Source organism: Dermochelys coriacea, chromosome 17 (assembly GCF_009764565.3).
Source record: "Dermochelys coriacea isolate rDerCor1 chromosome 17, rDerCor1.pri.v4, whole genome shotgun sequence".
Taxonomy (NCBI): domain Eukaryota; kingdom Metazoa; phylum Chordata; order Testudines; family Dermochelyidae; genus Dermochelys; species Dermochelys coriacea.
The window spans coordinates 23,800,202-23,810,642 of record NC_050084.1 but is presented as its reverse complement, the minus strand read 5'-3'; the positions used below and the strand labels follow the sequence as shown (position 1 = coordinate 23,810,642).

The window sequence follows — 10,441 nt, the reverse complement described above, 5'->3', positions numbered from 1 at the left end:
GCCCCCGCCTGGGCGAGGCCGGGCTTAGTCATTGGCTCCCGCACTCTGCTGCCCGCTGCCATTGGACAAGCCCTTTGCCCCGCCCCGCCCTTACCGCGCCAGCCGGCAGAGCGCAACGGGGCGGGGCCAGGGCTCTGAGTGACATGTCTCAACCCGCCAGGCCCCAGTGACCCGGAAGTGCCCCTTTCCAATTCCTGGGAGGTAGGGCCCCACCTTTCTGAGCGACCAATACTTGCGGGTTCGTTCGCCTGGGGTGCCGGGGGAGGCGGTATTCCCGCCCATTGGCTCGCCGGGACGCGCTGTGATTTGTCACTGGACATTTCGCTATGCGGTCCCGCCCCTCGCCCGATCCCGATAGGCTGGCAGTGCAGGGGCGGTTCGATCTCCGCGGGCCCAGGCTGGGCGGTGCCGCAGGGCGGGAGGAGATTCCGTTCTCTGATTGGCCCGCGGCGGGGCGGGCGCTGATTGGACGCAGCGGCAGGCTCTGTGCGCGGAGGTGTACGCGGCGGGGCGGGAGTGGCGGAGACGGACCGAGGTGAGACCCCCGTGGTGGGTATAGGCTCTGCGCGGCCCGCTCCCGTCCCGTCCCCCGGGCCTAGCGCGCCTCCGCTCCTTGAGCGCGGGGTCTTCCGCCCACAGCCTTTCCGGGGCCGAGCTCTGCGGGCAGGCCCGCGTTCCCGCTGGGCTGAGCCGCGCGCGTGCCCCTGTGCGCGTCCCCGATACGCCCCCCCCATCCCTTGTGCCCGCCCTGGGCTTCATCCTTCGCCCCACGGGCCGCCCGCCCCGCCCCGCCCACGGTCCCCGGCCGCCCCCACAGCTCTGCCGAGCCGAGCCGCCGTTTTCCCTCCGCCCCTTGCTTGAGGGAAGCCCGGCCGCCCCCGGTTCTCTCCCTTTCTCCCCTCCCCGAGCGGTTCCTCTTCTCCCCTCAGACCTGCCCAGCTGCCCGGCAGGCCCCTTTCCCCAGGATGTTCTGTTGGGCACTGGGCAGCCCCTGTCCCCGCGATGGGCTCGCTCCCCGCTACATCGCTGGCCGGTTTAAATGCAGGTTAGCTGCTTTATTCCTTTTTAAAGGAATGACTTGGGTCATGTCTCTGGCCTGTTACGCAGGAGGTCAGAGGACATGGTCCGTGGTCCCTTCTGGCCTTGAGGGCTATGAATTCATGGCTGATGGGGCAGTGCTTTCTCTTTGTTTTTCCAAGGTTCACTCGCAGATGGGGTTTGAATTCACTTGACAAGTGAAGTCTTCTTTCACTTCTGATAATTTGAGGTTCTGTCCGTCTTGCTGTTTCTCATATTTTAGACATTGAAGTGAAAAGTGCTCCCCTCTCCCTGGTTTAATTTCTTCTCAGTCACGTTGGCTGTATGCTTGATCTTTCTAGGATTGCACTGTGCAATTTATCTCCCAGTTTCCAATTCCAGTTTAATATACTTGCTATTTCTGTCTTTGCAAAGAAGTCTGTCCACAAATCACTGTGATTAAAATATCTGCCATTCTGTGTAGATCTTGCAAGTCTAACCTGTTTTGGATCTGTTCTTCCTAATCTCCATCTAGTGCCTACAGCATTGTTTATATTTTTAGGTGAGATTGTTTGCTCTGTTGGCTAAGAGGTTTATGTTGCTGAGACTTGGGAATGATATCACATAGCAATGGATGATGTGTTTATTTGGTTTTAGTTTCCTGCTTTGGTTGAAGTGTCATCAAAAGCTGAGTACCCTTTTCTATGTATTGATTGCTGAGCAGCCATAATTGCTGGAGTTCCTCTGATCATGTAGCACCTGTTTGCAGAATTGCAGGTATGAGATTTATTTAGATCAAACATATGTGCATGAGCAACTATGGTAACTTTCAGTTCATTTAAGCTTGCAATGGGTGGGAAAACTAAAGGAACAGTCATTAACGCAACCTACTTTTTATATATAGCTTGAGTAGAGGGGCCATCAACCTACAACTGTCAAGTGGGTGACAAACAAGGCTGGAGAGAGATTTAGGATGATAGATAAGTAGGAGTAGCAGGACAAAACTAAGTCAGGGAAAATCTGCCACTGTGTGGTACTAGTCTCTCTCAGAAAATGGTGGTGACTGTGTAACACCGATAGACCCTGGTGGTCAGGACGGGATCGAACCTGGGACCTCTGGAGTTACATGCATGAGCTAAAAGCCATATAGCTCTTAGCGAAGGCTGTAGAGCAGACTCGTTAATCTCTAAGTGGTCTTGTTTCAGAGTAGCAGCCGTGTTAGTCTGTATTCGTAAAAAGAAAAGGAGTACTTGTGGCACCTTAGAGACTAACAAATTTATTTGAGCATAAGCTTTCGTGAGCTACAGCTCACGAAAGCTTATGCTCAAATAAATTTGTTAGTCTCTAAGGTGCCACAAGTACTCCTTTTCTTTAAGTGGTCTTGCTGCTGCTAGATTTGGACAGAACACCACACCTAGGAAGTGTGTGGATTACAACTCCATCACTTGGGCCACTTGAAATAAGAGTGGCCAATGCATTAAAAAACGGTAGGAAATTACCTCAACCAGAAGGTGACAAAGAATGTCTTTACAGCTCTATCTTTCATAAAGAGATTTCAACTTAGTCATCCACTCCCTGGGGCCCATGTCCTGCCTTCCTGTCCCCACGCTCAGCCGTAGGGAGTGGAGTGGCTGTGTTTCCCCCATTTTTTGTAACCTAGCTCTTTTAATCACTTAGGGTATGTCTACACAGCAAAGTAAGCACGGTTTAAGTGATAAGCCTAACGCCCCTTGCGTCCAGATACCAACGGTGTTAATCTTGGGCTTGACCCTAGGGTCCCAGCGGACCCTGCAAAGCTGAAGGGTACGAGCCCATATTAAGCTGGGACCTAGAATTCAGTTCTTATATATTGCTTTCCTCTACATGTCTTGGCCCCCTCTTGTCTCGATCCTGGAAATGCTCTGAATGTATCCCACTGTTCCTTGGGGCACCTTCCTTAGTCCTCTCTATGCCAAAAATCTGTGGTGCAGTCTATTACACTCTTGCAAACGGAAGCCACACCTCCCTTTGCAAACCGTAGCAGCTCCGATGATCAGCATTAACCTGTTATCTGTTGGACACCAGTCTGCATGCATGCTATCAGAGAGCCTGCGGGGTTTTCAATGGAGACCAATCAGAAGATGCTTTCTGCAAAAAGAGTTATTTCCTAGTCATGAGCACACCCAGATTTTGGTGGAGGTCAGCTGCTTGGTCTCTGCTCTGCTCTCTGTGTCTTGCTCCCAGGTGCTTCCCCCTAGCTCCCTCTGGCTGCATGTGTAGGGGTGCCCAGGCAGTGTGCAGTTTGAGGGCAGTGAGTGGGAGCTAGCCCCAAAACTTACCCACAGCCTCCCAGGGATCCCTTATCCCTGCCTCTTGTGGTGTGGGATAAGGGCAGGAATAAGGGATCCTGGGGTGGTGAGGAGCCCTGGGGATGCCCTTCACCACTCCGCAGACTCTGTGTGTGTGTTTTTCCTTTGAAACCTACATTTTTATGTCAAACTTCAAAACAAACAGACAAAAATATATAAAAAAACCAAACAACAACACCGTCACTGAATGTCCCATTTTAAAAATTAAGAATTGCAAAGTTTCATTATAATAGTTTGACAGCCCTGGAGACTGATGTCCTAATTCTCTTCACAGGTGCATATGGGCATTTTCCTGCCAATCTGACTCAGCCTAAAGGTGGAGAGCCCTGTTCTCACGTTAATGGTAGTTCAGCATAAAGCCATCTAAAACTGCAGTCATTCTACTGAGACAGCCACCAAAGGAGCTAATTATGCAGTTATCTACTCCTCTGTTCCTGAGTCCCATCAGTAGCGCCCTCAGAGTTAGGAAGCAGGGTGGGCAGTAGAGTTTTCCCACAGTGTAACACACTCATAGGGTTAGAGTATCAACATGCAGTGCGCATGTGTTGGGGGGTGCTAGCCACTATGGGATAGGGTTACTTTCACTCACGTCTGTGCACTGCAGTGTGGATGCCAGAGCCTTAGGTTTGAGCATGGGTCAGAAAATCCTTAACCTGGGGTCAAAATGCAGTGTAAAGAAGACACTGGGGCAAGGAGAGGTTTTGTGACAGAGTTTCACATTCCAGGTGGGATTCCGCTGGAGTTGGTAGAAATGACAATATCATCTGGATCCCTCTTTTTGGCCCAGTTTGGTCAGAACAGGTCTCTCAGGATGCATCTGATGAAGTGAGCTGTAGCTCACGAAAGCTTATGCTCAAATAAATTTCTCTAAGGTGCCACAAGTCCTCCTTTTCTTTTTTTTTCTTTTTGCGAATACATACTAACATGGCTGCTACACTGAAACCTCTCAGGATCAGGATGACAAAGGCCTGGGGTCCCAGGAAATGCTGAGTGTGGCAGCCATAATGGTAAAACTTGCTCCAAGAGCCAGTTTTTCTCCCAAAGTTCCCTTCTGTAAGGACTCCAAAAGGGAACGATGGGTGGAAAAGCTTTTCTTGTTTACCCAGCATGATCTTAATACAGTCCTTGAATTATATTAGAAGGTCTTTTTGTTTGGACGAGTTCAATCTGTCTCCCCTTTGCAACTTTTTCCATCAACGTTTGTTATTGTAAGTTATAGTGACGCTTCATGACTTTCATGCCTTTTCACAGTTGAGCTCACAGTCAGCGTTAATTTGTAGGCCCCATTGTCACAACAGTTAAAGTCATGCACTTCCAACCCAGACAGTAACATGGGTTGAATAATTCTGTCAATGTCAGTATCATTATTTGTGACAGATACTGCAACCACATGCAATATCTCTGGGGACCATATTATTCTATTAAGTATATGAATGGTTTATGTAGCGCTGTGGGCCAGGGCTTATATGGAACTGTAGAGGGGGAGAGTTGCCACCACTCTGCCAGGAACGGAGAACAATGGGGGGTGATTAAGAAGAATTACTTAGGTTGTTATCCCCCTGCCTCACCTGGGGACAGTTGCATACACTGGTTCAAGCTGGGTTTTCCAGAGACTAAAAGCCAAAGAAAGGGCTTTTGCTATAAAAAGGCTGCTTTTAAACTGACTCTAAGGCTTCTTTCTGATCCAGCAGACAGACAGACCCTCTGTCTAAAAGGGGCCCCCAACTCTTGCAGAAGGGCTGGAAAGACTTTGGCCTGCTCAGGCCCAGTAAGGCTGATGGGTGACCTCTGGTAAAGAGTTATGTATGTAGGAACTTTTATTGTGTTTTATGGTGTCTTTTCTCTGTAATGCTTTCCACCTAAGAATAAATGCAATTTGCTTTGTGAAGGCTGGTTAGTAATTAGCGTACACTGCTGTAGCCCCTGGAGAAAGAGTTAACCACAGATGCTTTACCCAAGTCAGACCTGCTGGAAAATGGCAGTGAGTTGCACAGGGCTTGCAGTCTAACCCCCTGATTTGGAGAGGGAGAAATGCAGGTCTCCACCCCAAGAGAGGTGATGGCTGAACCCTAAAACTTTAAGTGGATGCCCTCAAGGAACATTGTGGGGAGGAAGAAGAAAGAAGAAAAGGAGTACTTGTGGCACCTTAGAGACTAACAAATTTATTAGAACATAAGCTTTCGTGAGCTACAGCTCACTTCATCGGATGCATTTGGTGGAAAAAACAGAGGAGAGATTTATATACACACACACAGAGAACATGAAACAACACGGCTGCTACTCTGAAAATTGTGGGGAGGGACATTCAAAGGTGCAATTTCCCCTGAAACTGACATTTCTGTCTGTGGACTGTTAGATTTGAACTATTCAGTGGTCTATTTCAGTGGAATAGGTCTGCAGGACTTCTAGTGGTTTTCCTGCCAGTCCAGAACTCCCTGATACATTAGTCAGGAGGCCCAGGTATGTCTAGTTTAGTGCGTGTCTAATTTTCTGTGTCCCAGTGTCTATTCACTGCCCTGCCCTGATACTTTTGTGCCGTTAGCTCAGAAAGCATGTCATGTTTGAAAAGCAGAAGCTTGTTTCCTGATGGTCATGTCCTGCATTCACTGAGTTCAATGGCAATGCTTCCATTGATTTCAGTAGCCCAGGACCAAAGAGTGGGAGATTGGAAGGTGCATTGAGGGGCTGTATCCCTTCCTTGCACTCTGTCTTATGTCACATCATGGTAGGCAGCTAAAAAGTGATAATTTTTAAGTGCTTGTATACAAATGCTAGAAGTCTAAATAATAAGATAGGTGAACTAGAGTGCCTTGTATTAAATGAGAATATTGATAAAATAGGCATCACAGAAACTTGGTGGAATGAGGATAATCAATGGGACGCAGTAATACCAGGGTACAAAATATATTGAAAGGACAGAATAATTTGTGTTGGTGGGGGAATGGCATTATATGTGAAAGAAAGCGTAGAGTCAAATGAAGTAAAAATCTTAATGAACCAAACTGTACCATAGAATCTCTATGGATAGTAATTCCATGCTTGAATAATAAGAATATAGCAATAGAGAGATACTACTGACCACCTGACCAGGATGGTTATGATGTCTCTGAAATGCTCAGAGAGATTAGAGAGGCTATAAAAATAAAACGAACTCCATAATAATGGGGGATTTCAGCTATCCCTATATTGACTGGGTACATGTCACATCAGGACAGGATGCAGAGACAAAATTTGACACCTTAAATGGCTGCTTCTTGGAGAAGCTAGTCCTGGAACCCACAAGAGGAGAGGCAGTTCTTGATGTAGTCCTAAGTGGAGCACAGGATCTGATCCAAGAGGTGAAAATAGCTGAAATGCTTGGTAATAGTGACCATAACATTTAACATCCCTGTGGTGGGGAAAACACCAAAACAGCCCAGTACGGTAGCATTTAAGTTTAGAAAGGAGAACTACACAGAATGAGGAAGTTAGTTAAAGAAAAATTAAAGGGTACACTGCCAAAAGTGAAATCCCTGCAAACTGCATGGACACTTTTTAAAGACACCATAATAGAAGCTCAAATTAAATGTATACCTCAAATTAAAAAACATAGTAAGAGGACCAAAAAAGTGCCACTATGGCTAAACAACTAAATAAAAGAAGCAGTTAGAGGCAAAAAGGCATCCTGCAAAAAGTGGAAGTTAAATCTTAGAAAGGAGCATAAACTCTGGCAAGTGAAGTGTAAAAATATATAATTAGGAAGGTAAAAAAAGAATTTGAAGAACAGCTAGCCAAAGACTCAAAAAGTAATAGCAATTTTTTTTTTTTTAAAGTACATCAGAAGCAGTAAGCCTGCTAAACAGCCAGTGGGGCCACTGTATGATCAAGATGCTAACAGAGCACTCAGGGACAATAAGGCCATTGTGAGAAACTAAATGAATTCTTTGCATCAGTCTTCACGGCTGAGGGTGTGAAGGAGATTCCCCAATATGAGCCATTCTTTTCAGGTGACAGATCTGAGGAACTATCCCAGATTGAGGTCATTTGAGGAAATTTTGAAACAAATTGATAAACTAAATAGTAATAAATCACCAGAACCAGATGATATTCGCCCAAGAGTTCTGAAGGAACTCAAATGTGAAATTGCAGAACTACTAGCTGTGGGATGTAACCTATCAGCTTCAGTACCAGATAACTGGAGGATAGCTAATGTGATGCTAATTTTTGAAAGGCTCCAGAGACGATCCCGGCCATTACAGGCCAGTAAACCTAACTTCAGTACCAGGCAAATTGGTTGAAACTATAGTAAAGAACAGAATTATCAGACGCCTAGATGAACGCAATTTGTTGGGGAAGAGTCCCATTTTTGTAAAGGGAAATCATACCTCACCAATCTGCTAGAATTCTTTGAGAGGGTCAATAAGCATGTGGAGAAGGGGGATCCAGTGGCTATAGTGTACTTTAGACTTTTAGAAAGCCTTTGACAGAACCCCCGCACCAAAGTAAGCAGTCATGGGATGTAGAGAAGGTCCTCTCATGGATCAGTAACTGGTTAAAAGATAGGAAACAAAGGGTAGAAATAAATGGTCAATTTTCAGAATGGAGAGAGGGAAATAGTGTTTTCCCCCAGGGGTCTGTAGTGGGACCAATGCTGTTCAACATGTTCATAAATGATCTGGAAAAAGGGGTAAACAGTGAGGTGGCAAAATTTGTAGATGATGCAAAACTACTCAAGATAATTAAGTCCAAAGCAGACTGCGAAGAGCTACAAAAGGATCTCACAAAACTGGGTGTCTGGGCAACAAAATGGCAGATTAAATTCAATTTTGATAAATGCAAAGTAAAGCACATTGGAAAACATCATCCCAACTATACATGTAAAATGATGGGGTCTAGCTTGTCTGTTACCACTCAAGAAAGAGATCTTAGAATCACTGTGGATAGTTCTCCAAAAACATCCACTCAATGTGCAGCAGCAGATAAAAAAAGATAACAGAATGTTGGACATCACTAAGAAAGGGATAGATAAGAAGACAGAAAATATCATATTGCCTATATATAAAGCCATGGTTCGCTCAGCTCAGAAAAGATATATTGCAATTGGGAAAAGGTACATAAAAGGGTAACAAAAAAGATTGGGGTCTGGGACAGCTTCCATATGAGGGGAGATTAATAAGACGGGGACTTTTCAGCTTGGAAAAGAGATGACAAAGGGGGGATATGATAGAGGTCTTTAAAATCATGACTGGTGTGGAGAAAGTGAATAGGGAAGTGTTATTTACTCATAACACACGAACTAGGGGTCACAAAATGAAATTAATAGGCAGCAGGTTTGAAACAAACAAAAGGAAGTATTTCTTCACACAGTGCACAGTCAACCTGTGGAACTCTTTGCCAGAGGATTTTGTGAAGGCCAAGACTATAACCCAATTCAAAAAAGAACTAGATAAGTTCACGGAGGATAGGTCCATCAATGGCTATTCGCCACAATGGGCAAAGGTGGTGTCCCTAGCCTCTGTTTACCACAAGCTGGGAATGGGCGACAGGGGATGGATCACTGGATGATTACCTGTTCTGTTCATTCCCTCTGAAGCACCTGGCATTGGCCCCTATCAGAAGACAGGTTACTGGGCTAGATGGACCTTTGATCTGGCCCAATATGGGCGTCGTTCTTATGTCAGGTGTGGCCAACTGTGGCTTGTGAGCCACATGCAGCTCTTTTACAGTTAAAAGTGCAGGTTGGTGGGGGAGGAGGCCTCTAGGAGCCTCCAAAGCACCCCACCCATTCTTTGCCTACAAGACTGGGCAGGGGGGAGCTCGGGGCTTCTGTCCTGCTGCGGCATGGTGGGGGACTAGGGGCTTCTACCCTGCAGGAAGGGGGGGGGGAGTTTAAGGACTTTAGCCCTGGGGGGGGAGCATCAAGGCAGAAGCCCCGCACTCCAGCAAGTACTGCTCCGCAGGGCAGGTTGTATGTGTCTTGTGGCTTTCGACCTTCTGAAGATTATTGTATGCGGCTTGGAGGTTCAGTAATTTTGGCCACTCCTGTTATATGTAGTGTCTGGGCACCATCATCTGTAGAAACAACGAGGAGTACTTGTGGCACCTTAGAGACTAACAAATGTATTTGGGCATAAGCTTTCGTGGGCTAAAACCCACTTCATCAGATGCATGGAGTGAAAAATACAGTAGGCAGGTATAAATACACAGCATATGAAAAGATGGGAGTTTCCTTACCAAGTGTGGGGTCAGTAGGAACCCTCTACTATTACTCACACCTTCTTGTCAACTGTTTGAAATGGGCCACCCTGATTACCACTACAAAAGTGATTTTTTCCTCCTGTTGATAATTACCCTCTTCCACTTTAATTGAATTATCTCATTAGAACTGACCCCCCACTTGGTAAGCCAACTCTCATCTTTTCATATGCTATGTATTTATACCTGCCTACTGTATTTTCCACTCCATGCATCTGATGAAGTGGGTTTTAGCCCATGAAAGCTTATGCCCAAATACATTTGTTAGTCTTTAAGGTGCCACAAGTACTCCTCATTGTTTTTCCTGATACAGACTAACACGGCTACCACTCTGAAGCCATCTGTACAGTTTGTCGTGCTAATAAGGAAACTTCTCTTTCATTTCAGTTGTGTAGGATTTCTAAATTGAAATGATGACCTGAACCGGTGCAAGTGACTGTCATTTATATTGAATGACAGCCTTTCAGACCCCTTGGGATGCTGTACTTTGACACTGACAGGTTTGATCAATCTAATGTAGTCAACCCAGTTTAAGGGAAGCAGCATGTTGGCCATTGCACAGTTGCTGTAAAGGCCTGGTTGACTTTGGCACTGTTGCTCTCTCTTTACATACTCTTGTGTTTGAAGAATCTTATAGCAGGGACATATTTGTCTCTTCCCTTACCTCCTTCCTTCCTAAAGTAATACAAGGGGTAAAACATCCCTCCTCTTCCTACCTCTATTGGGAAGTTTCTTTAAGTGTACTGGCTGGTTACCATCTCTTGTGTGCAAGCCCCTCTTGAAAGCCACTTGCTACTGCCTCTCTGGGGAGGTCCATGATGTACACTTGCTGTACCAACCTG

At 46.1% G+C, this 10,441-nt stretch overlaps 1 long non-coding RNA gene across 2 annotated transcripts in view; it reads left to right on the top strand.

The window, feature by feature from the left end:
* Positions 1-210: 210 nt before the first annotated feature.
* LOC119844537 overlaps positions 211-10,441 on the top strand; it is a 58,835-nt gene continuing 48,604 nt past the window's right edge. For both annotated transcript variants that reach the window (XR_006276276.1, XR_006276275.1), the window contains exon 1: positions 211-535. This is a non-coding gene — a long non-coding RNA (uncharacterized LOC119844537). The remainder of the gene's footprint in view (positions 536-10,441) is intronic.